The sequence below is a fragment of the Pan paniscus genome, chromosome 7 (genome assembly GCF_029289425.2).
Source record: "Pan paniscus chromosome 7, NHGRI_mPanPan1-v2.0_pri, whole genome shotgun sequence".
In the NCBI taxonomy this organism is placed as follows: domain Eukaryota; kingdom Metazoa; phylum Chordata; class Mammalia; order Primates; family Hominidae; genus Pan; species Pan paniscus.
Window position 1 is genome coordinate 118,661,160 of NC_073256.2, and position 22,698 is coordinate 118,683,857.

At 42.7% G+C, this 22,698-nt stretch overlaps 1 long non-coding RNA gene across 1 annotated transcript; it reads left to right on the plus strand.

Moving 5' to 3' along the window:
• The first annotated feature begins 426 nt into the window (after window positions 1-426).
• Window positions 427-7,542, plus strand: LOC134730943 (uncharacterized). The gene is made up of 7 exons (XR_010112876.1): window positions 427-662; window positions 1,723-1,872; window positions 2,872-3,111; window positions 4,132-4,293; window positions 4,405-4,511; window positions 6,405-6,481; window positions 7,106-7,542. It is a non-coding gene; the product is annotated as an uncharacterized LOC134730943 (long non-coding RNA).
• Window positions 7,543-22,698: the final 15,156 nt, after the last annotated feature.

A 22,698-nucleotide genomic window follows, 5' to 3' on the forward strand; every position in this document is an offset into this window, starting at 1 on the left:
GCACTTTCCACCATCCCGCTTGTCACCACCTGCTTTCCGTGTTGATGTTGTTCACGGACTGTCTCCCTCAGTAGAATGTGAGTTCCTTACCATGGTTTGTCCAGTACCTAGGACAGTGCCTGTCAGGTGCTCAGTAATTGTTTATTGATTAATGAATGAATGAATGAACGAATGAATGAATCCTTTCTATTATTGCAACCTGTTGTTTTCATCATTTAACCTTTCTCTGTGTATGCTTTATCTCCCAAACTACAGACTAAGTTTTTTTTAAAGTTACCTCTCTGATCAGCATTTCAGGATTACTATGAAGATCAAATTAAATTACATGTGGCAGTGTCTAGCTTGGAGTTTGGTGTATATTGATGTCAATTGCATATTCCTAATTCATACTTTCTTCTCTCCATTTCATAAATATTTGTTTTCCAGGTATCACAGAAAGAATTGAAAGGCAAGGTTGTCAGACAGATATGGCAGCTAAGACACCAACTGAGGAATGTTATCAATGTAGCTCCGTGAAATTGCCATATTTTACATCCTGCAGTTCTGCAGTCAAGTGGTGGTATTTTTGTCACAGCCCACATCAAAGCCCAGATGGCGTGAGGGAGGGATGGAAATGGGGCTCCATAACCCCCAGGAACTCTGAAGATTTCATCTCCTAAGTGGTATTGTCCATCTGTTTCTGCAACTTCCTTAGCAACTTGACAAGTAAATCCTTAAATAGTAACTGCCAGCAGTATTGCAGTTCTTTGTCTTTCTGACTAGGTATGAAAGCCAAGAAGGCAGCCCTTTGTAAATGGTGTCACTGTTTGAGATGTTTGTGGGGCTGCTTGCTCTTCTAGATCCACATGGCCTTTCAGTTTGTCTCCACGGGGAGGTCTATGCTTGGTCATGATCAGCTGACACTCATAAATCCTGTGTCTGGACATCTGTCACTCCTGCCAGTCCAGCATCCCTTTCTTGAAGTAGCAGCTACCTGATTTTCCTTGGGACCCCTCTGAGTCTCAGATTCAGAAGGCTAGGGTGGGCTCGGCACAGTAGCTCACGCTTGTAATCCTAGCACTTTGGGGAGGCCAAGGCTGGCAGATCACCAGGTCAGGAGTTCAAAACCAGCCTGGCCAACATGGTGAAACCCTGTCTCACCTAAAAGTACAAAAAAAATTAGCTGGGCGTGGTGATGGGCACCTGTAATCCCAGCTACTCAGAAGGCTGAGGCAGGAGAATTGCTTGAACCCAGGAGGTGGAGGTTGCAGTGAGCCAAGATCGTGCCATTGCACCCCAGCCTGGGCAACAGAGTGAGACTCTGTCTCAAAAAAAAAAAAAAAAAAAAAAGAAGGCTAGGGTGAAGAAGGTGCCCTTTGGATAATTATTTATTTAGGGAACCATCCTGAGAAGTATGTCTCCTTTTAAAAGAAATATGTGAAAATAATGTTTGTTCTCACAACTTCGATCTCCTGGATAGTTCTGTCTCTGAAGAGATTTTTTTATTGTTGTTGTTTTTCTTAAAAACAGAGAAACATTTTGTTAGACATTGTAGTTTGATTGAAAGTCAGCTGGCCAGGCCTGCAGAGATGATGAGTATGTTCAGACATCAAATAGATTTCTTGTCTTAGATGATGTTTTTCAAATCAGAGCTTTGTGGTTTTACTTTATGATTTTTTTCAGATGACTCTGGTTACGGTCACCACCAGAGTGCTCAGTGCTGTTTACTATTCAACTCCCCAGGAGCCAGAATCCAGACGCTGGGAAATGTGAATGTTCCAACATGGCTGACCATCATGGAATGAGATCAACAGATGGAAATAGGAGGCTTCATCTTCTTCATCTTTGTCCTGAGGCTCCATCAGCCAGGTTTCCAGCACACATTAAACCCAGGTATAACAACGACATGGCCCAGATTTTTCAATCTTCATTTCAAAAGTGTCCCTTTGTCTCCCTCTATATCTGGTTGGTCAGCTGTCTTGATTTTTGCGTTGGGATCCAAAGTTACTACAAAACTAGTGCAATTGGTTTAATATCTTCATTACCTGAATTCTTGGGTCCTCTGCCCACCTCCTTTCTCTTTCATAAGTTCCTCTTGTTCTTCCTGCCTCTGGAATATGGGTCTTGGCTTTCAGCCATTCCCATGGCAAATTAACCCTTCAATCTTAATGACCACTGTAGTGGACAATGTTAGTGCTTTTTTTTTTTTCTTTGAGACAGTGTTTTGCTCTTGTTGCCCAGGCTGGAGTGCAATGGTTGCTCACTGCAACCTCTGCCTCCCGGGTTCAAGTGATTCTCCTGCCTCACTCAGCCTCTTGAGTAGTTGGGATTACAGGCACGCGCCACCATGCCCAGCTAATTTTGTATTTTTAGTAGAGACGGGGTTTCTCTGTGTTGGTCAGGCTGGTCTCAAACTCCTGACCTCAGGTGATCCGCCTGCCTTGGCCTCCCAAAGTGCTGAGATTACAGGCATCAGCCACCGTGCCCAGCCCTAAAAAGTCTTTTACTGTGTTTTTAACCACACAAAGATACACACAGTTCTAGAGGCGACTAGCAGTTTCCATTTCTCCCTCCACAGCCCTGAGACCATTAACTGCTGACTGTCAGCCCAGGAGCATGAAAGCCCAGCTCAGATCGGGGTGACTCTGAGGCATTTCTTACCAACCGTTTCCCAAGGGAGCAAGGCTGAGGCTTTCCCTTGCAAGCCTGTTGCTTAGATCTCACCTTGCTTCATGTTATGGGGTGCATTGTATCTAACCCAAATTTCCATGTTGAAGTCCTAACCTCCCCTACCTTAGAATGTGAACTCATTTGGAAATAGGGTTGTTGCAAACATAATTACTTAAATTAAGATTAGGTCATACTGGAGTAGATGGGTCTCTAATCCAATAGGGCTAGAGTCTTTATCAAAAGAAGACATTTGGACACAGACACATACACAGAGAGGACACTGTGTGAAGACGAAGACAGAGATTGGAGTGATGCGTCTGCCAGCTGGGGAATACTGAAGTCTGCCAGCAGCCACCAGCAGCCAGGAGAGGGACAGGGTGCAAATTCTCTTTCACAGCCCTCAGAAGGAACCAACCCTGCTGACACCTTCGTCTTGGACTTTCAACAATATGATTCTGTTGTGTAAGCCATCCAATTTGTGCTACTTTGTCATGGCAGCTCTTGGAAAGCAATACACTGAGCTCCCTCCATTTCCCTTCCGTGCTCCTCACTCCTTCACTGGTCTCCTCCAGGAGGACTTCTGTGATAAACCACTTGTACATGAATCCTCAACTTGGGGCCTTACTCCTGAGAACCTGAACTCAGAGAGGTGTCAGGTGTCCCTCACCAGCCTGGTCTCTCCTGTGCTACAGACCTCAGTACCCACTGCCGACTGGACACCTCTACCTGGATGTCCCACAGATACTTCAAACTTGATCTAACAAAACCAGGCTTGTCACTTCTGAAGTATCTGTGTTCCTAGTTCTGCTCCTCTAATGTGTAATGGCACCATCAAGCTTCAGACGGCTCCTATTAGAAGCCCTGAAAGCTACCCTTGCCTCCTTTGCTTCCCTCACTCCCTTGGAGACCATCATTGTCTAAAGCCTGCCAGGTTTCCTCTAAGCTCCCAGATCTGTCCTCCCAACTCTGATCCTACCTGCTCCTGCCCTGGCCAGATGTTCCTTTGTGTCCCTTGAACAATTTCACTAGTTTTCTAGTCCCCAATCTTCTCTTTTCTATGCCTCATATGACTGCCAGAAGGTTTTCTTGACACAACCCAATGATGTTATTCCTCTTAAAGCCCATCAGTGGCTGCCTATCACTAACAGATGAGATCCAAACTCCTTGGCATGGTGAGCCTAGCCCTTGCCCCACGTGGCACCTTCCTCACAGATCTCACTGAGCCATCTGGAGTTCCCTGGGTATGCCACACTCTCTCCTGCTTTTTGTCTTTGTTCAGGTCTGGGTCTCCTCCTTTCCTCATTACCTGGCTGGATAACTCTCGCTTGCCCTCTAAATCTCTCCTGAAGCTCTGCTCCGTGAAGCCTCCCAGCCACTCTGCACACCAACATCCCTGTGAGCCCTGGATGCCTTGGCCACACTCCAGGGTGTCGTCTGTCCATCACTCTGGATTGTAATTTTCTGTGCTTCCCATTGGACCAGGGGCTCTGTGAGGAGCAAAGGAAAGCACACCACAAGAGCCAGAGGGAGAGAGCTTGGCAGAACTCTGGAGGGAGCCTTTCCAAGACCTGCTTTTAGTGGAAGCTACAAAACCTCCTGGGAGGAGACTGAATTCCATGTTGGTGTTGCACTATTGCTTTAAAGGTGACTTAAGCTCTTTGTTAGGAAACCAATGGTGTTTTCTTTGATGCCATGTTCCTGAAAATTACTAGTCTAAGATTAACCTTATCACCCCTCTCTCCTTTCCCCTATTAGTGCCACCCTTTCCCTGGGACCAGCAGACAATTGTACCCATTATTTTCTGGTTCTAAGGAAGGATAAACTTCCTTCTAAGGCTTCAGGGATGACAGATGCCTTCTTGGGTAAGTGAGGAGACTGAAATTAAAACTCAAGAAGGAGGGATTATGCCTAACTTTAGGCCTATTAGTCTTTTCATTTTCTGCCTCTTGTCTGTTATTTTAATGTAAAGCTTTCCCCTCTTTTAAAGAAATAAGAAGTCATCTGCATTTTGAGTACTAGATTAGGATACAAATAATGAGTATCTTCAATGCTTTACTTATTTAAAAGGCATTTTATTTTTATCCTCACAAAGTTTACACTAAAAATCTGTGCTCTGCAATTCTCTTACATGATAGTAATTTATTTGGCAGGCATTTACTAAGCACCTACTATGTGCCAAGCACTAGAATAGGTTCTGGGAATGCAAAAGTGATTAGAATGAAGTATCTTCTCTGATGCCAAGACACTTAACAAGAGCATGATGTGATTGGCAGATGGCTAGTTATTCCTCGATCTCCCTTCTCTCATTCTTCATAATAGTGGAGTTTTCTCAGTCCCTTTGGACATCTGTGGCAGATAGTGAGAGAAGGATGAGACCTTGAGAGACCAGGAGAAAAGAGCAAGGATAGGGCATGGGAGTAGGAGTGGGGACAGTTGCCAGGAGTAGAGAGGAAGGAATCTTTGCAGCAACATGTGACCTACACTTCAGGTCTGCAGGGCCTGCCCTTTAGACCCACTCCATAAATGTTGATTTCAGTTTCTTTTACAATTCCAGATTTTATGCTTATGAAAAGTCATATGGCAAGGTTGCTTGCTCAAGTACTCATGAGAATGACCCATAGACCGAATTTGTTCCAGCTGCAGCCCAGCTGGTGTTTATGACAGACTTGTTAGCAGCTTTGAAATAGAGAAATAGAAGTTGCAAAAAAATTCCAGTTCCATCCTCTCCATTTAATCTTCTCCATGTTGGAAAAAAAAGATAAGTCGCTCCCAATATTTAAAAGCTTTCTATAAAATAAATCGCAAGTAGCTACAAAATTCTGGTATCTGCATTTTCTGACTGCAGATCTTCTCATTCAACCCTAAGTCTCTTTAGTTTTTAATATATGTCATTCTTTATCTCTTCTAAAATAAATGAAAGGACAGTTGGATCTTTGGAGGCAGCTGTTGTTCCTCCAAGTTAAGGAATCTCCATTTCAGAAATTTCTCCTTCCCTGCCTACATTGATTTCCCAACAAACAAGCTTTGACCAAGCTTGCCAAGCAAGCTTTCTTTTCCCCTTCCAACCTTGCTGTCAGGACAATGTTCCTGCCACACTCCTCCCCAAGCTCAGACACTAGACCATGTACTCCCTCCTTCTATCATCACTTGAATTTCAGGAAGCAAATCCTTTGACTCAACCAGAAGAGGATTACTTAGTGCTTTCTTCATTCTTCATTTTAATTTTCATCTAAATGCATCAACACTCTACCATCTGAGGCTTTGATTTTCTTTTAACTACAATTCAAGTGTTTTTAAGATTTAAAGACTCATCTTTCTGTCTCCTGTTTTTATTTTGCCATTTGGATTAGTCAGACAAAGTCGTTTCTTTGCAAGGAAATTGTCTTTGCAAGTTGGGGTTTATTCATCTCCTAAAAATATTCTTGGGGCATGTATAAAGCTAGAAATGCATGTGTAATATGCCAAGCATGTAAGTACAAAGACAGAATTTTTGCACATAATTTCAGCCACTCAGTTATTTCCAGGTTCATAGTCTCTTGTAATATGTAAGCTTTCACTGGCCACACTATGGAAAACTTCCATTTCTTTCAATGGTTGAGATATGAGATTCTTTGTGAATTGTTTCTTCTGGCTAGATGAAAATTACTAAAATGGCATTAGTAATCACTATATTAGTCTGTTTTCTGTTGCTTATAAGAGAATACCTGAAACTGGGTAATTTATAAAGAAAAAAAATTTATTTCTTACACTTACAGAGGCTGAGAAGTCCAAGGTCGAGGGCCTGCATCTGGTGATGGCCTTCTTACTGGTGGGGACTCTGAAGCATCCTGAGGTAGGCAGGGCATCATATGGTAAGGGGGCTGAGTGCGTTTGTGTACTAGCCCAGGCTCTCTTCCTCTTCTTATAAAGCCATCCATTCTACTCCCATGATAATTCATTAATCCATTAACGCTTTAATCAATTAATCCATGATGGATTTATCCATTCACTGGGGCAGAACCCTCATGATCCAATCACCTCTCATTCCTGAAACATTTGTATTCAAACTTCAACATGAGTTTTGGAGGGGACAAATATTCCAATCATATAACAATGGCCCATGTCCAAATAAGCCCACAGCAGTGTGTACTTAACCTTAGAACCACCCAGAACATTCTTGAATCTTTCTCTGATGGTTCAGGAGGTCTTCTCGGTCTCTCAGTTTGTTACGTAGGGCATCACTAGACTATTGATTATCCATAGTGGCAGGAATATGTCAATTATTTGAGCTTCCCAGAAAGAATTTGACATTCTGAACAATTAGAAGTACACTTGAAAACATATCAATAAATATGTTGACATATAAATGGCCACATTTTTGAGCAGGCTAAATGTTAACAGATAAGAAATGATTTGGCCATAAAATAGATAAGCAGATACAGATGCTGAAATCCAGTTGCTTTATTTTTTTTTTCAGGTCGGAGCAGAAGGAACAGCCAGAGAAATGCATCCATTTAACCTTCCAGACTCTGGGGTCCACCTTCTTTGTTTTAGGTAAATTTTAGATGCAGAGGCCATGAACTCAGCTTATAATCAGCCTTATTGCTCATTCACTTATTCCATATTCAAGATATTTAATGCTCATATTGCTCTGACAACATGCCAAGGATCTTCAGCTGACACATCCCTGCATACTCTACTGGGTGATATCTCTTCTGATTTGTTTTTGTGACTGTTCTGATTAGTTGGACTCATGCTATACAGGTTGTTCAATATTTTGAATAACATCCTTGCCTTATAAAATTGTAATGGGATAATAGTTTATAGTATCAACCAAGGTTTGTTTGTTTCTTTTCTTTTTCCCTCAAGAATCTCATTATATTCCTGATACTTCCTCAATCAATGTGTAAGAGCATTCCAGCCTATGGTATTAGTCAGGATAGGCCAGACTGTGCTGCAATAATAAACAGCTGCAAAAATCTCAATGGTTAAACACACAATAGTTTATTTCTCATTCATGCTACATGTTCATTATGGGTCAGTGAAGGACTTTGCACCATATAGTCACTCAGGACTAAGGCTAAAGCAGGTGCCGTCACCTTGTAGCTGTATCATTTGAGTGCATGTCCTCCTTGATAGGCACAGCAGAAGAAAGCACATAAAATTGTACATGGATGTAGGTATGTGGCAGTCATTATTTTTACCCATATTTCATGGCCAGAACTGGTCAAGTGGCCCTGCCTAACTGCAAGTGCTGGGCAATGTAAGAGACCAAATGGAAGTTTTGCCTCATGGGAAAAAAGACTCAGCAAATGTGCTGAGAAAAGAAAAAGTGTCAACTGAGTTTTAAAATAAACTATCAAAACATTTGGTAATGAGCATATCTTGGAGACAAAAAAATATGAAATTACAAGTACCAGGCTTTGAGCCTCAGAAACCATACCTAAAGAACTCAAGAGCAAAACATATATATTTATAAATATAAACAAGAGATAAAATACGTGAAGAGTTCTAATGATTGCTGGAAAAGAGAGATAAGTCCGAGAGAAGAGTAATGGGGTTAGAAACTCATATACAACTCTGCAAAGGGTCCTCCTGGGTTGAGACTCAGGGTCAGGGTGTGCATGTTAAAAATCCTGAGTAGGTTTGGTAATATTCAGGAGCAGGAGCAGAGCAGACCTGGACCTCTCTTCCCAGGAGAGTCTTGTGGATAAGTCTCTTATGAGAGTATGGGTATGACAAGCTAGAAATGGCAGCCTATGTGTCCAGGAGGAAATGATCTGAGATAGGCTATATTAGTCCATTCTCACACTGCTATAAAGAATACCTGAGACTGGGTAATTTATGAAGGAAGGAGGTTTAATTGACTCACAGTTCCACATGGCTGGGGAGGCCTCAGGAAACTTACGATCACGGTGGAAGGTGAAGGGGAAGTAAGTGCCTTCTTCACAAGATGGCAGGAGAGAGAGAGTGCAAGGAAAACTGCCACTTTTAAACCATCAGATCGCGTGAGAACTCCCTCACTATCACAAGAACAGCATGGGGGAAACCACCCCCATGATCCAATCAGCTCCCACCAGGTCTCTACCTCAACACGTGGGGATTACAATTGGAGATGAGATTTGGGTGGGGACACAGAGCCAAACCATATCATAGGCCTTTGCATTTCTCATTTCCTAAGAGAGCACAAACAAACATCCAAAAGTTTCTGGGATTCCCCAAGGAAGTGTCAGATGCCCAAGGGAGAGGGCTAGAGAATCTGAGAGGGCCTTGTGCTTAGGATAAGGGGGATGCAGGGTGTGGGAAAAGATAGATGACCAGGGAGCAGATGGAAAACTCAGATGCCACAGAGACACCAGCAGGGAAGACTAATGACTGGACCTGCAGGGCCATGAGGATCTTGAGGACAGATGACCAAGAACCAGATTTGCCCTCCTCTCAGATTCTTGGACACTCTTGACATCCTTGCTTTAATGTGCAGCCTCTTAACCTGTGATCAAACTCTCCTCCATCCCTGACCCCTATGTGCCTCAGTCCCAGGACTGGGTCCTGGTCTCAGTTCTTGCCCACATGCAGGACTCACTGGCATTTGTTGATGTATCAGACACACCTGGACTGCTTCAGACTCTCTCAACCTCATCTATCTTCAGGACCCTTGGGGACTAGAGCCCAGAGTCTCTGGGTCCATACATCACTTTTGGCCTCAGATGAAGTGCCACACCAAAGGGGGTGGAGTCTGGCTTCCTTGGTGACTACGTGATGAACCCCAAAGTAGAAGGGAGGTAACTCCTCTTGGGGCAGGGCACACTTTGACCAAGGCGAAGCATGTTACAGTGGAAACGGATGGACTAAATACCTCTGTATTCCTCTCAGTGAGGGACTGTTCTGAAGGGTGATGTTTTTCTACAGCTTATCTGGAGATGTCTCCCATGGCCAGGTGGCTGGCTGTATCTGTGAAGCAGTGGGCCTCTCAGTAGCACTACTCTATATTGGCTTCTTACTCTTCCCTGCCTTTCTTTCCTTTCCCCTCATTTTCCCAGCCCTAGGGTTTTCTTGCAATAAAGCATTGCACTTAAGCTTTGTCTCAGCCTGTTTTCTAGGGAAGGTAGGCTAAGACATTTGAAGATGTCCCATGTGTCGGGAAGTGTATGAGGTAATTTCACATATGTGATTCCATTTCACCTTTACAACAACCTTGGGCAGGGAGGGCATGACTTGACAAGGTCACCCATGAGCAAAGAGTGGAACTCAAATCTTTTTCATTGAAAAAGCAATTACTGACCATGTTCTAGGCATTGGGAATACTGTGGTGAACCATTCAGACACAGCTGCTACTCTTGTGAAACTTATGGTCTGCTGGAGGAGGGCACATAATAACAAGTAAACAAATCCATAAACAAGATAATTGCATAATGTGCCAAGTTCTAGGGAGACAAATAAGGCTATGTGATAGAGTGTGACTGGGAGAGGGGACACTTTTTTTCCATGTAGTATTGAGGGAAGGCCTCTCTCAGGATGTGACACAAGGGCTGAGGCCTAAATGATCAGGCAGCCATGGAAAGTTTAGGAGGAAATATTTTCCAGGCAGAGAAAACAGCAAGTACAAACACCTTTAGGCAGGAACGAGCTTGGAGAGTTTGGGAAGGAAGACCAGTGATTTTTTTCATCATACTATGCTTGGTCTAGGGTCTGGCTTTGAACATTCCAGGCATGGCAGTGACAGTGATACTTGTATTTGTTATCTATTGCTGCATGACAAGGTATCCCAAAACTGAGTGGCTGAAAAAAGCAACAATCATTTTTTTCATGGTTTCTGTGGGTGAGGAACTTAGGAGCAGCTTAACTGGACAGTTCTTGTGTAGGTTCTCTCATGAGGCTGCAGTCAGGAGATAGGCTATGGCTATATCATCCGAAGACTTGACTGGGGCCAAAAAATTTGTTTCTAAGATGACTCAGTCACATGGTTGGTTAGTGTTAGCTGTTGGTGAACAGCCCCAGTTCCTCCCTAACTGGGCCCCTCTAGAGGACTCTAGTTTCCTCTTGACATGCGACTGGCTTTCCCCAGAGTAAGTGATCCAAGAGAGTAGGGCAGACACCACATTGTCTCTGATGGTCTATCTTTGGAAGCCATATACCATCATTTCTGTATTGTTCTTTTAGCCACGCAGACCTGCCCTGAAACAGTGTAGGAGGATACTACCCAAGATTGTAAACACCAGATGACAAGGATTGGGGCCATATTGAAGACTGCTTACCACAATGCCCAAATGCTCTAACAATATCTAGTTTTATGTGCTCTCTTCCCTCTCTTGGTTTGCCTTCATTCACAAACTATCCCTATATAGGAAGATGGATCTCAAAAGCTCCAGGCTTCTACATTTCAAGTCTAAAATAAAGGGCCTTCTTTTTCCCAATATCTCCAAGAAAATCCCTGGAATTGAATCCCATTGACTTTGAGTACATGCTATCATTTCTGCATTATTCTGTTGGCCACACAGATCAACTCTGAAACAGTGAAGGATACTGCCCAAGATCGTTGGGTGTGAAGATTGTTCATCAAGATAATTGGCTTGATCCATTTCTTGCTCAATGTCTATGACTGGGGGGAATGGTGGGGTCAACCCCACCAAAGTCACATGGACTGAGATTCGAGGAGATGCAGTGTCCTCAAAGGAAAACTAGGGTTTTATTATGAGAAGAAAGTAGAATGGATAGCGGGTGGGTGGAAATAGCAGGTGTGTGTACTACACCTATAATCAGGATCTCTCCTCCCCTTCATCCTTATCCAAGTTGGCCCTTAGAAAAATGGAAATAATTTTAAAAATTCACTTTGATTGAGGTACTAAAACAACCAATGTCACATTAAGAGTTACTCTTCTTTGCATTTGAAAAGGGAATATGATTTTATTCCCAAAGAATGAAACTATGATGAGGTAATTTCAGGCATTCATAAAAACGACATGGCAGTCTTTTGGGATAGGGAAGTGAAAGTGTCCTGATGCCTCTCAAATCAGGCTATATCTACAGTCATATTGCCAACCACCCTGCATCTATCTTATGTCACTTTTTAAAAATAGTTTTATTGAGGTATTCTTGATGTACAATTACTCATATTTAAAGCATATGATTTGATAAATTTTAAATATGCATACATCCATGAAACCAATCAATAAAATCTGTTGTTATTAGCTGTGTAAACATTTAGAATTGTTATGTCCTCTAGGTGAATTCACCACTTTATGATTAAAAAATGACCTTGTTTTTTCTTTTTTTTTAGAGACAGGGTTTCACTCTATCATGCAGGCTGGAATCCAGGGATGCCATCATTGCTTACTGCAGCCTTGACCTCCTGGGTTCAAGCGATCCTCCTGTCTCAGCCTCCTGAGTGGCTGGGACTATAGGTTTGCATCACCATGCCCAGCTATTTTTTAAAATTTTTGTTTGTATTTTGTAGAGACAGGGGTCTCTCTATGTTGCCCAGGCTGGTCTTGAACTCCTGGCCTCAAGAGACCTTTCTGCCTCCCAAAGTGCTAGGAAATACAGGTGTGAACCACTGGACCTGGCCATAAATGACTTTTTAAAATCCCTGGTAATATTCTTTGCTCTTAAATATACGTTATCTGATATGAATACAGCACTTACTTTATTCCCAGCATTGTTCCAACCACATGCCATTGCATGCATTGCTTCATCAAACCTCAGCAGTAACCTTACAAGCAAGGTGTAGGGAATTTAGGTAGTTTGTTCAAGATCAAGATTTGAACCTGACTTTAGAATCCACCTTCTTCACCAATACAACATTAAAAGGAACTGTATCGAGCCATGGAATTAAAATAAAACAATTATAATACTTTGAGAATGAGGCATTTCATGTCAGAATATCAGATAAAGATAGCCAGGCAAAGTTACCTCTGCTCTCTGAATGCAGTATTTTTCTTTTGAAAACTCACACACAAGTACCCCCTTGGAGGCTTGCTTGCTTTGACAGCTCATAGAGGTTATTCACTCAGCTTTTAGTCCTCTACTTCCTCAGACAAAAGTTTTTGATTCACTTTAAAAATGAAATGTATGTTTGTAATAGCAGACCCTTATTCCACTAAATTCTTTTCCTTTGAAGCTATTCAATGAAAGTTATTGTAATGAACCATAAAGTCAATAAACAAACACAAAATAAACTATTCTGCCATCTGAGTTCTGCTTTTGCTTTTAGAGTCTTGTATGAGATTTATGCTTTCAAATCATATTTCTCTTGTAGTAGTTTTAGGGGAAAGGTGGTGGGTGTGTCCATATTTAGTTAACAGAATGATCATTTCTTTAATAAAAGGAGACTAAATCAGCATGTCCTGAGTCACATGTTCTAGGTACCAAATTTATGTTATTTATTTTGCATGACTGCAGTCTATGTTACGTATTCTTATTTCCATTTTACAAATAAAGAAACTGAGGCCCAGATTTACATAGCCAATAAATGGGACAGCGGGATTATGCAACCAGGTCTCTCTTTGGCACACACTGGGCTTTCTGCCTACTATCAGACAACACACCTATTATAATATTTTTTTCATAATTTATATTTATTAAATGTAAAAGCTAAAGTAAATTAAGAACATAAAAGATTTAATATTGTAATTTCTGATTTTAAAAGAAAGCATATTTCTGGAGAAAAGCAGTGTAATTGGGGCTTGATACTTGGCTTCGTGAAGTTTAGAATTAGCGTGCTAAGTTGTGGATTGGAACACAGAGTGCTGTAATCTGCATTTCAAGGTTGACAGCTAATACACATTCTGAACAAACTATTGATGCACACAATTGCGCTGTGATGTTTTGGCCAGCAGGTGGCGATATTGTGTCACAAGGGACGAGGTAAAAGGTGGGATTTCATTTCCCTATCAACTACTGTATTTTAGAGTAAAACGATGGGTTCAGATTTGATTCCTTTGAACTCTATTTCCTTATATGAACAAGGAGACACAAATATTTCAGGCGACTTTCTTAGGCGGCGATTAGATATCAGGTTGCTCTCCTTAGACCTCAGTGAAGAATGGATCAGCACTCCAGAATCCTTACCTGAGAGCCTCTGCACTCTGCCAGGGACTTCTTGGCTCCTGAAAGCAGGTGCTTGTCACTGGGTTCAGAACCACCTGATGGAAAGGTAGCTCCTTAACATGGCAATGGATATTGTAGTACATCTCTAGATCTAATAATTTCAGCTATTAAAATCCTATTCATAAAGTGAAGCACAGGAGAAAAGAAAAACATTTAATGGAGATGAATTCACATAGCTTATTTGTGAGAGAGACACCAAGCTTCTTATGGAAGGTCTATTTGCTCTTATGTTAGACATAATTCTAATATAACGGGTTAAAAAATAACTATTTGGAAGAGGGAAATATTGTTAGAGGGAGGTACAAAGATAGACTCAAGTTCAGAAAGATGGTAGTAAGACTGGAACAGAAAAACCCAAAGAACAGAAAGAAAAACTTGAAGACTGGGACTAAATAGAGCAGGAACAGAGAGCCCCCAAGTGCGTCACCGTGTGAGAGCTCAGCCCAGTTGTCAAGAAGCCTGAGTCGTCAATCGGTGTGACTTAGGTTTAGAATGCTCAGTTTCATACAGCAAATCAGTATACAATGCAATAAGGGTAACAGAAGACATAGAAAAAAACTGCAAGGAACAGTTTCAGTGACTGGGAAAATGCACTCCTCGCCCAGTGAGAGGCAGTTTGAGCTTTTGGGCTCTGGCCACAGACCCATCTGAATGCAAATCCTAGCTGACAGGGGGGTTACAGGAGCATAAGCAGGTTACTCAAACTTCCCAAGTCTCCATTTTCTCCTCTATAAAATCGGATTAGGCCAGGTGAGATGGCTCATGCCTGTAATTACAGCACTTTGGGAGGCCGAGGCAGGTGTATCACCTGAGTTCAGGTGCTTGAACCTGAGGGGGCGGGGGTTGCAGTGAGCGGAGACCATGCCACTGCACTCCAGCCTGGGCACCATCTCGAAAAATAAATAAATAATAAATAAATAGGATGGGATTAAAGGGTTTGGGTGAGAATTATAAGAGATAATGCATTCAAATTGCTTAGCCTAAGCCAGGCATACATCGATCCCCATCTTTTAATTCCAGGTAAGCCAAAATGTAAGTGTGTGGCTGTGACCTCCACCACTGTGGGGCTCCCCAAGACCTGGGGTTTCCTCTTTCCTGTGATAGGTGTGGGACTGGGTCCCACATCTGGGTCCAGGGTTCTGGCTCTAGCCAGCAGTATGATGTTCTCTGTGCTTGCTGCAAAGTGTCTCCAGTGCCTCTGCCCCAGTTCCGTAGCTGGGCAGCCCCGGCTATGTGGCTGCTCTGACCCCGCATCCCTGGTCACTCTGCTTGGGGGAAGGAGTAGTAAGCATGGCTACAGCACTAAGCCGCTCTTAGTGCCGCTTCCACCGATGCCTGGACACTGCCACCAGGTGCTTGTCACAGGGTTCAAAGCCACTTAATGGAAAGGTAGCTTCTTAAAATGACAATGGATATTATAGTACATCTCTAGATCCAATAATTTCAGCTATTAAAATCCCATTCATAAAGTGAAGCCTGGGAGAAAATAAAAGCATTTAATAGAGATGCATTCACGTAACTTATGTGTGAGAGAGACACTGAGCTTCTGTTCAATCCCACCAGCAAGGACCTTGCTGAGGCCCCACATTACAGAGTGGCCCACACTGGCAGTGTCCAGCAGAGGCTCGGCAAAGCCAGTGTCACAAGATCGAGCCCAGGCTCATGACAGCACTGACCTCAGGACCGGACCTCCCAGCCCAGGTGGCACCTGAAAGCCTGGGTCTGATCAGATTTCTTTCTGTGAAATCTTCATTTTCAGTACCTTGTGGCTTTGATGACAGCTCAATGTTCTCATGCTGGGCTGCAGAGTAGAACGCTGCTGTAACAAAGTACCACAAACAAGGTGCTTAAAACCACAAATTTATTCTATCCCAGTTCTGGAGGCCAGGAGTCTGAAATCAAGATGTCGGCAGGGTCATGCTACCCCTGGAGGCTCTAGGGCAGAACGTTTCTTTGCCTTTTCTGGCTTCTGGGGCCTCCAGGCTTCCTTGTCTCGTGCCTACATCACTGTAATCTCTGCCTCTGTCTTCACACAGCCTCCTCCTCTTCTGTGTCTATGCCTTCTCCTCTTCTGTGTTTTGATAGGATTATGGGCCCACCCAGGTAATTCAGGATAATCTCATCTCAAGATCCTTAATAATATCTGCAAAGATCCTTTTCCCAAATAAGGTCACATGTGCAGATTCCAGGCCATGGACGTATCTTTTAGGGGCCACCATTCAACTCACTTCGTATTCCACTGAATGTGGAGGATGGCTCTAAAGCCCCCGGTTTTGAATAATTTCCCCAGGCTCATGTAGTGAGCTATTCCAGGGGTCTACTCACCCTGGCCCTGTCCCGCCTCCCTCCTTCCCACTCCCCTGACCACTCAGGTCATTTTCATGCATGCTGAGCACCGACTGAGGAGATCTTCAGCATCTCGAGGCCTGCCCACGGGGGTGCTCTGCTGCCCACCCCATGCCAATTTTCCCAGACCAGTGGCCTGTGAGTCCCCAGGAGTACCTGGCCCCCTCAATCTGCTCTCTGTGAACCCGTCTGAGGCCTGAGGGCTCTGCCTTGGAAGTCAACCTCACACCATGAGGATCCAACTGCAGCCTCACTGGGGCTCTGAGATTCAACCAGCTCCACCAGTTTCAGTCCTTTTGAAAGTTCTTGACACCTAAGGTATACCCCTCACACATGTGCATATACACACACACACTCACATACACATGCCCCTCAGTGCCTCTCCAGGTGGACAGCAGCACCCTTTGCCCTACAGGTATTCTGAAAAGATTATATTAGATTGAACTTTTAGAACCTAGCTCCTATTTTCCTATGAAGTTTCAATAGGTTAGAGATGACCTACTTTTCTTTTTTCATTACTTTCCTCATAATTTAAATGTTTTTGTGCAACCCTAAGCTGCAATTTGGAAATATTAAAGTGACCAACTACGATTAAAGGAAGCCTTATTAGAGAGTCAAGCGATTACTGGACCCCTTGCTTATTTATCTGTTTTACAGTATTGCCTATGAGCAGGGTTGCCTGCCTTCTAAGTATAAAAGAATGCTGGTTTTATTTTATCACGAGTAGTACACAGCGTCTAGAGGAAGCCAGTAAATACCCATATTTTGAATTTTCATTTTTAGCTAAGTTGCTATGGAAACTCCTCCTCTCCCCATTGCCCCCTCCTGGCTCCATCCCTCCCTTCGCCTGGGGTCCCCAAAACACATCAGGTATGGGGAGCACTGAAACCCCAGCACTACCACTAGGGCTCTGTGACCTTGAACCAGACACACAGGACCAACTAACCCCTCAGGCACAGGAGGAACCATGCCTAGGGCCCACCATACTCTTAGAAGCCCATAAAAATGTTATTTTTTTAATTACAAAATATATATATATATAACTTTAGGTCAAAGAAAATGTTTTAATACATATCAATGTATTTGTCTTTATATGAATGCAGTCATAAAATAGAATATTGTTAATATTTTTGATGGAGGAAGGGGCCCAGGAAGATCAGAATGCACGTAGACACACCTTCTTTCTGAGCCTGGTTCCTCAGGGGGATGATGAGTGTGATTGTTTTTAGTCCCTGAGGCTGTTGTAAGGATCCAAGGAGCAAAAAATTGGATGCACAGTAGGTGCTCAATAAATGCTGCTTCTCTCATATCCTCTATCCCTTTCTGAGCTCCAAAGAGACACTCTCAGGCCCCACCCTATGAGTTAGGCATTCTTTCCATTTAAGGGATGAAGAAGCTGAGGCTGTGAGAGAGAAAGGCCAGATTCATCCCTCTGTACTCTACCCTGTCAGACATGGAGGCCGTTACATAAGAAATATTTTTGACTGGGCACAGTGGCTCATGCCTGTAATCCCAACACTTTGGGAGGCCAAGGTGGGTGGATCACCTGAGGTCAGGAGTGTGAGACCAGCCTGGCCAACATGGGGAAACCCTGTTTCTACTAAAAATACAAAAATTAGCCAGGCTTGGTGGCGGATGCCTGTAATCCCAGCTACCCGGAAGGCTGAGGCAGGAGAGTCGCTTGAACCCAAGAGGTGGAGGTTGCAGTGAGTCCAGATCACGCCATTGCACTGCAGCCTGGGCAACAAGAGCGAAACTCTGTCCTCCACCAAAACAAAACAAAAGAAAGAAAGAAAGAAAGGAAGGAAAGAAATAATTTCAGGCTTGAGGATTGCCTGAGCATGGAAGGTCAAGGTTGCAGTGAGTCGTGAACATGCCATTGTGCTCTAGCCTGGGTGAGAAAGTGAGACCCTGGAAGGAAGGAAGGAAGGAAAGAAAGGAAGGGAGGGAAAGAAAGAGAAAGAAAGGAAAGAAAAGAAAGAAAAAGAAAGAAAGAAAGAGAAAGAAAGAAAGAAAGAAAAAGAAAGAAAGGGAAAGAAAGGAAGGAAGGAAGGAAGGAGAAAAGAAATATTTTGTACCACCTTCCTCCCCCATTTTACTAGGCTGAAACAAAATTAATAAATAATAACCTAACTATATGCCTAATTTCAAAAAATCAACACAATGCCTTAGAGAAGAAATAAAAAGATAGTAACTTGCCGTAAAATAATACGTATTTCAGTAGACAGAGGTGGAGGCCCGATTTTGCTAGAAGCCAACAGGAAGTAGGCAAACACTTGGCCTCCTACATGGAACCCCACAAATGGAGCTGCTGCACATGTTAACCTCAAGTTTCTCTGACATAGTGAACAACTCCCAACAAAGCTCTGAATAAAACTAAGCCTAGTCTTCTCCCCAGTTTGCATAGTACTTGCATTGCTGAAAAATTCAGTGTGAATTAAACTGAATATTTTGTTTACATACCAAACTGAATTAGCTTTTATGCTCAGAAGTTTATCAGCAGGTTGTTCATGTACATAAAATTTCAGTGAGACATTCCAAAGTCATGCAGAAGAAGAGACAGTTTCACCTGGCAGGACTGTCCTGCACATTGCAGGGTGTCCAGCAGCCCTGGCCCTGTGAAAAGCCAGTAGTGCTCAACATCATGAGGCCAGCCACGAGCAGCCCTGAAGAGCACTGTGGACAGAGCCCACAGGGAAGTAGGCCCTGGGAACACCCCTTCCTGTACAGAGGATAGACTGAGAAACTGTAGAGCTGCCGAAGGGGGCAGCTCTGAGGCTGCTATAAATGTCTCTAAATTTTTTTCTAAGCTGCATTTCTAAGACTATTTCTTACCATTAAACCAACTACAGATCTTGATCCTCTGATGCAAATCTTGATGCCTATTAGCTGGTTGCACTGGTGAATGCTAAATGAGTTTTAGATTTTAATCCTGTGACATTCAGTCCTCTGAAGACCTGCTTGATACTAAGACCTTACATGCGGAAATTTACCTACATGCAAATGGACACATCTGCTGAGGCCGCATGCAAAGCAACTCTTCAGACACTCAGAATCAGCAGATCCTTGCCCTGGGGAAATGCTGTCCCAGCGCTCTCTAAGCCAAGGCGTCTTCTGGTACTTTCTCGGGAGATCCCTGTTTTGTTTATTGTGCTTTCCTATGTGCAAATCACATTTGCATAGCTGATTAGCTACATTTCCAGTGGGCTTGTATTCCTCTGGGGTTTTGAAGAGCCCTTAGAATTTGTCCTCTTTAGAGCAAGATTTTCAGGCCACGAGCAACCGGGAGCTCCCAAACTTGCCACTAGGGGACTGCTTTTCACCGGCCCTGCTGAGCGGCAGGTGCCGGAAGTTGTGTCTGGGGGAGGCGCTGGCTCCTTCCTGCTGGAATTTGTACCAGGGCAATCAAGGTCTTTCCTGCCCTGGCCCTGCCACGCTCTGGACTCCCACTCCGTTCTGTACACTGCCTCCTAGCATCCTATCTACACAGACCTGAAAAATAATAGGCAGTAAAAAACTCTTTGTTTTTGTTCACTCTCATCTTTCTGCTGCTTTTCTGTCTGACTGAAGCTTTCTCCTGCTTCCAGGCCTCAGAGAAGCCGTGCTGGCCCCAACCAGGTAATACTCTATCCTATAGAGCAGCATTTAATACACAGCCGGAAGTGGGATCGGGTCTCCACTTCTGGCTGCCTTCCTTTGGGATCAGGATTAGCAGCTGCTCACAAGTGGTCCCTTAGCATCCTGGGCATGAGGTCCACCGATGCACTTACTTTGCTCCACCATAGTGGTCCCTTTGTTACTGGCAAGGCTAGGAGCTTCTGGAGAATGAGACCATGCATTTGTTTGTTTTTCTAGTTTTGTGGCTCCTATCTTTAGCAAATCACTGCACAGGTAATATGCACTCAACTACAGTTGATTGAATTAATAAATTATCACTTTCAGAGCTAAAAGAAAGATCACTTACTCTACGGATCATCACGGGCCCAGAGAAACACAATAGCTTGGCTAAACTAAAACAGCAAGTTGTGGTTAGGACTCAATCAAGTTTCAAACCCTTGGTTTTTAAAAATCTAGCCCTATGCACAAGAACATTTTTTTCCCCATGAGAAACACTGCAATCCGGTAAGAACTGGTGCTCCAATGATGTTGCAGCCAAGTGATACAGTTTCGATATGTGTCCCCACTCCTCATCTCATACTGAAATGTAATCTCCAGTGTTGGAGGTGGGGTTTGGTGCGAGGTGATTGGATCATGCGGGCGGATTTCTCATGAAAGGTTTAGCACCATCCCCCTTGGTGCTATCCTCTCAATAGTGAGCGAGTTCTCTTGAGATCTGGTCTTTTAAAAGTGTGTAGCGCCTCCGGCCTTGCTTTCCTGCTCCCGCCATGTGAAGTGCCTGCTTCCGCTTTTGTCTTCTGCCATGAGAAAGCTCCATGAGGCCTCCCAAGAAGCAGATGCCACCATGCTTCCTGTACAGGCTACAGAACCATGAGCCAACTAAACCTCTTTACTTATAAATTAACCAGTCTCAGGTATGTCTTTATAGCAATTCAAGAACAGACTAATACACCAACCCTCAGCAAAGGTTTACTGAATGAATCAATGAATTGACAGAACAATGAATGAATGACTTATCTCTTTGTATTAAACTCTTCAATATGAAGTAGACACACACACAGAAAAGCACACGAGTTATAAGTAAATAGCACAAAATTCCCACAAAATGAACACTCTTAAGTACCACAAAAAACTAACTACCAACCATGTCAATAAATGAAACAATACCAGCACCCCAAAGCCCACTTCATACCCTTGCCCAATTGCTGCCTATTTCATCCTCTCCACAAGCAACCACTTTCCCAACTTTTATCACCATAGATTTGTTTTGCCTGTTTTTGATCTTTATGTAAATGGCATAATACAGTATGATTTCTTTATGTTTGCCTTTTTTTTTTTTTGGCTTAACATCGTGTTTAGGATATTCATGTATATTATAGTATATTAACTGTGATTTGTTCATTTTCATTGCTAAGTAGAATTCTATTGTATGAGTACACCATGGTTTATCCATTCTTCTACTGATAGTTATCTGGGTTCTTTCTGGTTTGGGGTTATTATAAATAATACTGCCTGTGAACATTCTTGTCCAAAGATTTGGACATGAACATATAATTTGCACATGAACATATATTTCCCCCAAGAATATTCATGGGAATAGATTTGCTGTCATAAGGTATGTATATGTCTAACTGTAGTAGATAATGCCAATCTATTTTCCAAAATTGTTGTATCAGTCTGCATGCACACCAGAAGTGTGTGAACATTCCCATTGGGTCACATCTTCACCAGCATTTAGTATTGCCAGTCATTTTAACTTCAATGATTCGAAGGGGTGTGTAGTCATAACCGTTGTGGTTTAACTGTTTTCCCTTGATTACTAATCAACCTGTTTACCAACCGTTTGAATATCCTTATTTTTGGAAGTTCCTGTCCAAATCTCTTGCCTATTTTTCTATTGGGTTGTTTGTTTTTTGTTTTAATTGATTTATAGGAACTCTTTATATAATTTAGGCACTGTCTCTTTGTTGCTTACATATGTTGTATCTTTTGTTACTTAGTCATTTGCCGTTTTCACTCTTTTGTGTTGTCTTTATGAAAAAAATTCACGTACAAAAATAGAAGAAAGTAGCATAACAAACCCACATATTCCTATCACCCAGTTTCAACTCAGGCCAATCTTATTATTTACCCATTTCCTACCCTCTTTCCCATCCCCACTCCCACAACCACAAAATGTTTTGTAGCAAATCCTAGATACCATATTCTTTCACATGTAAATATTTTAGTATATACATCACAAGAATGTAAGGACTCTTAAAATATAACAACAATACCATTATCAAACCTAAAAGTATTAACAAGAATTCCGGCTGGGTGTGGTGGCTCACACCTGTAATCCCAGCACTTTGGGAGGCTGAGGAGGGTGGATCATCTGAGGTCAGGAGTTTGAGACCAGCCTGTCCAACATGGTGAAACCCCGTCTCTACTAAAAATACAAAAATTAGCCAGGTGGTGGTGGTGCATACCTGTAATTCTTGGGAGGCTGAGGCATGAGAATCACTTGAGCTCAGGAGGTGGATGTGCAGTGAGCCGGGATCGTGTCACTGCAGCCTGGGTGACAGAGTGAGACTCTGTCTCAAAAAAAAAAAAAAAATCATAGTATCTATCAATGAATGCCAGTTCATTTTCATATTTACTTGATCACAGTTTTTTCCCCTCCGTACATGATTATTTTGCTTCAGAATAAAGAATTTTCCTTCCTTTTTTTATTGCACTGAATAGCTCTTCCAGTACAATGTTGAATAGAAGTGGTGAATGTGAGTAGCCTTTAGTATTCAGTTTTTATCTTCACTACTGGTTTTTTAAAAAGTGATTGCTTTAGGACTTACAACATGTATCTTGAACTTTGTTCTCTGTGCTTTAGTTTGGATAAGTTTACATTTTTATGTCTTCAAGTTCAGGATATTTTCTTCTACAATTTCTAATATGTTATTAATCCCATCCAATAAAAGTTTCATTTTAGATACTGTATTTTTATTTCTAGAGTTTCCATTTATT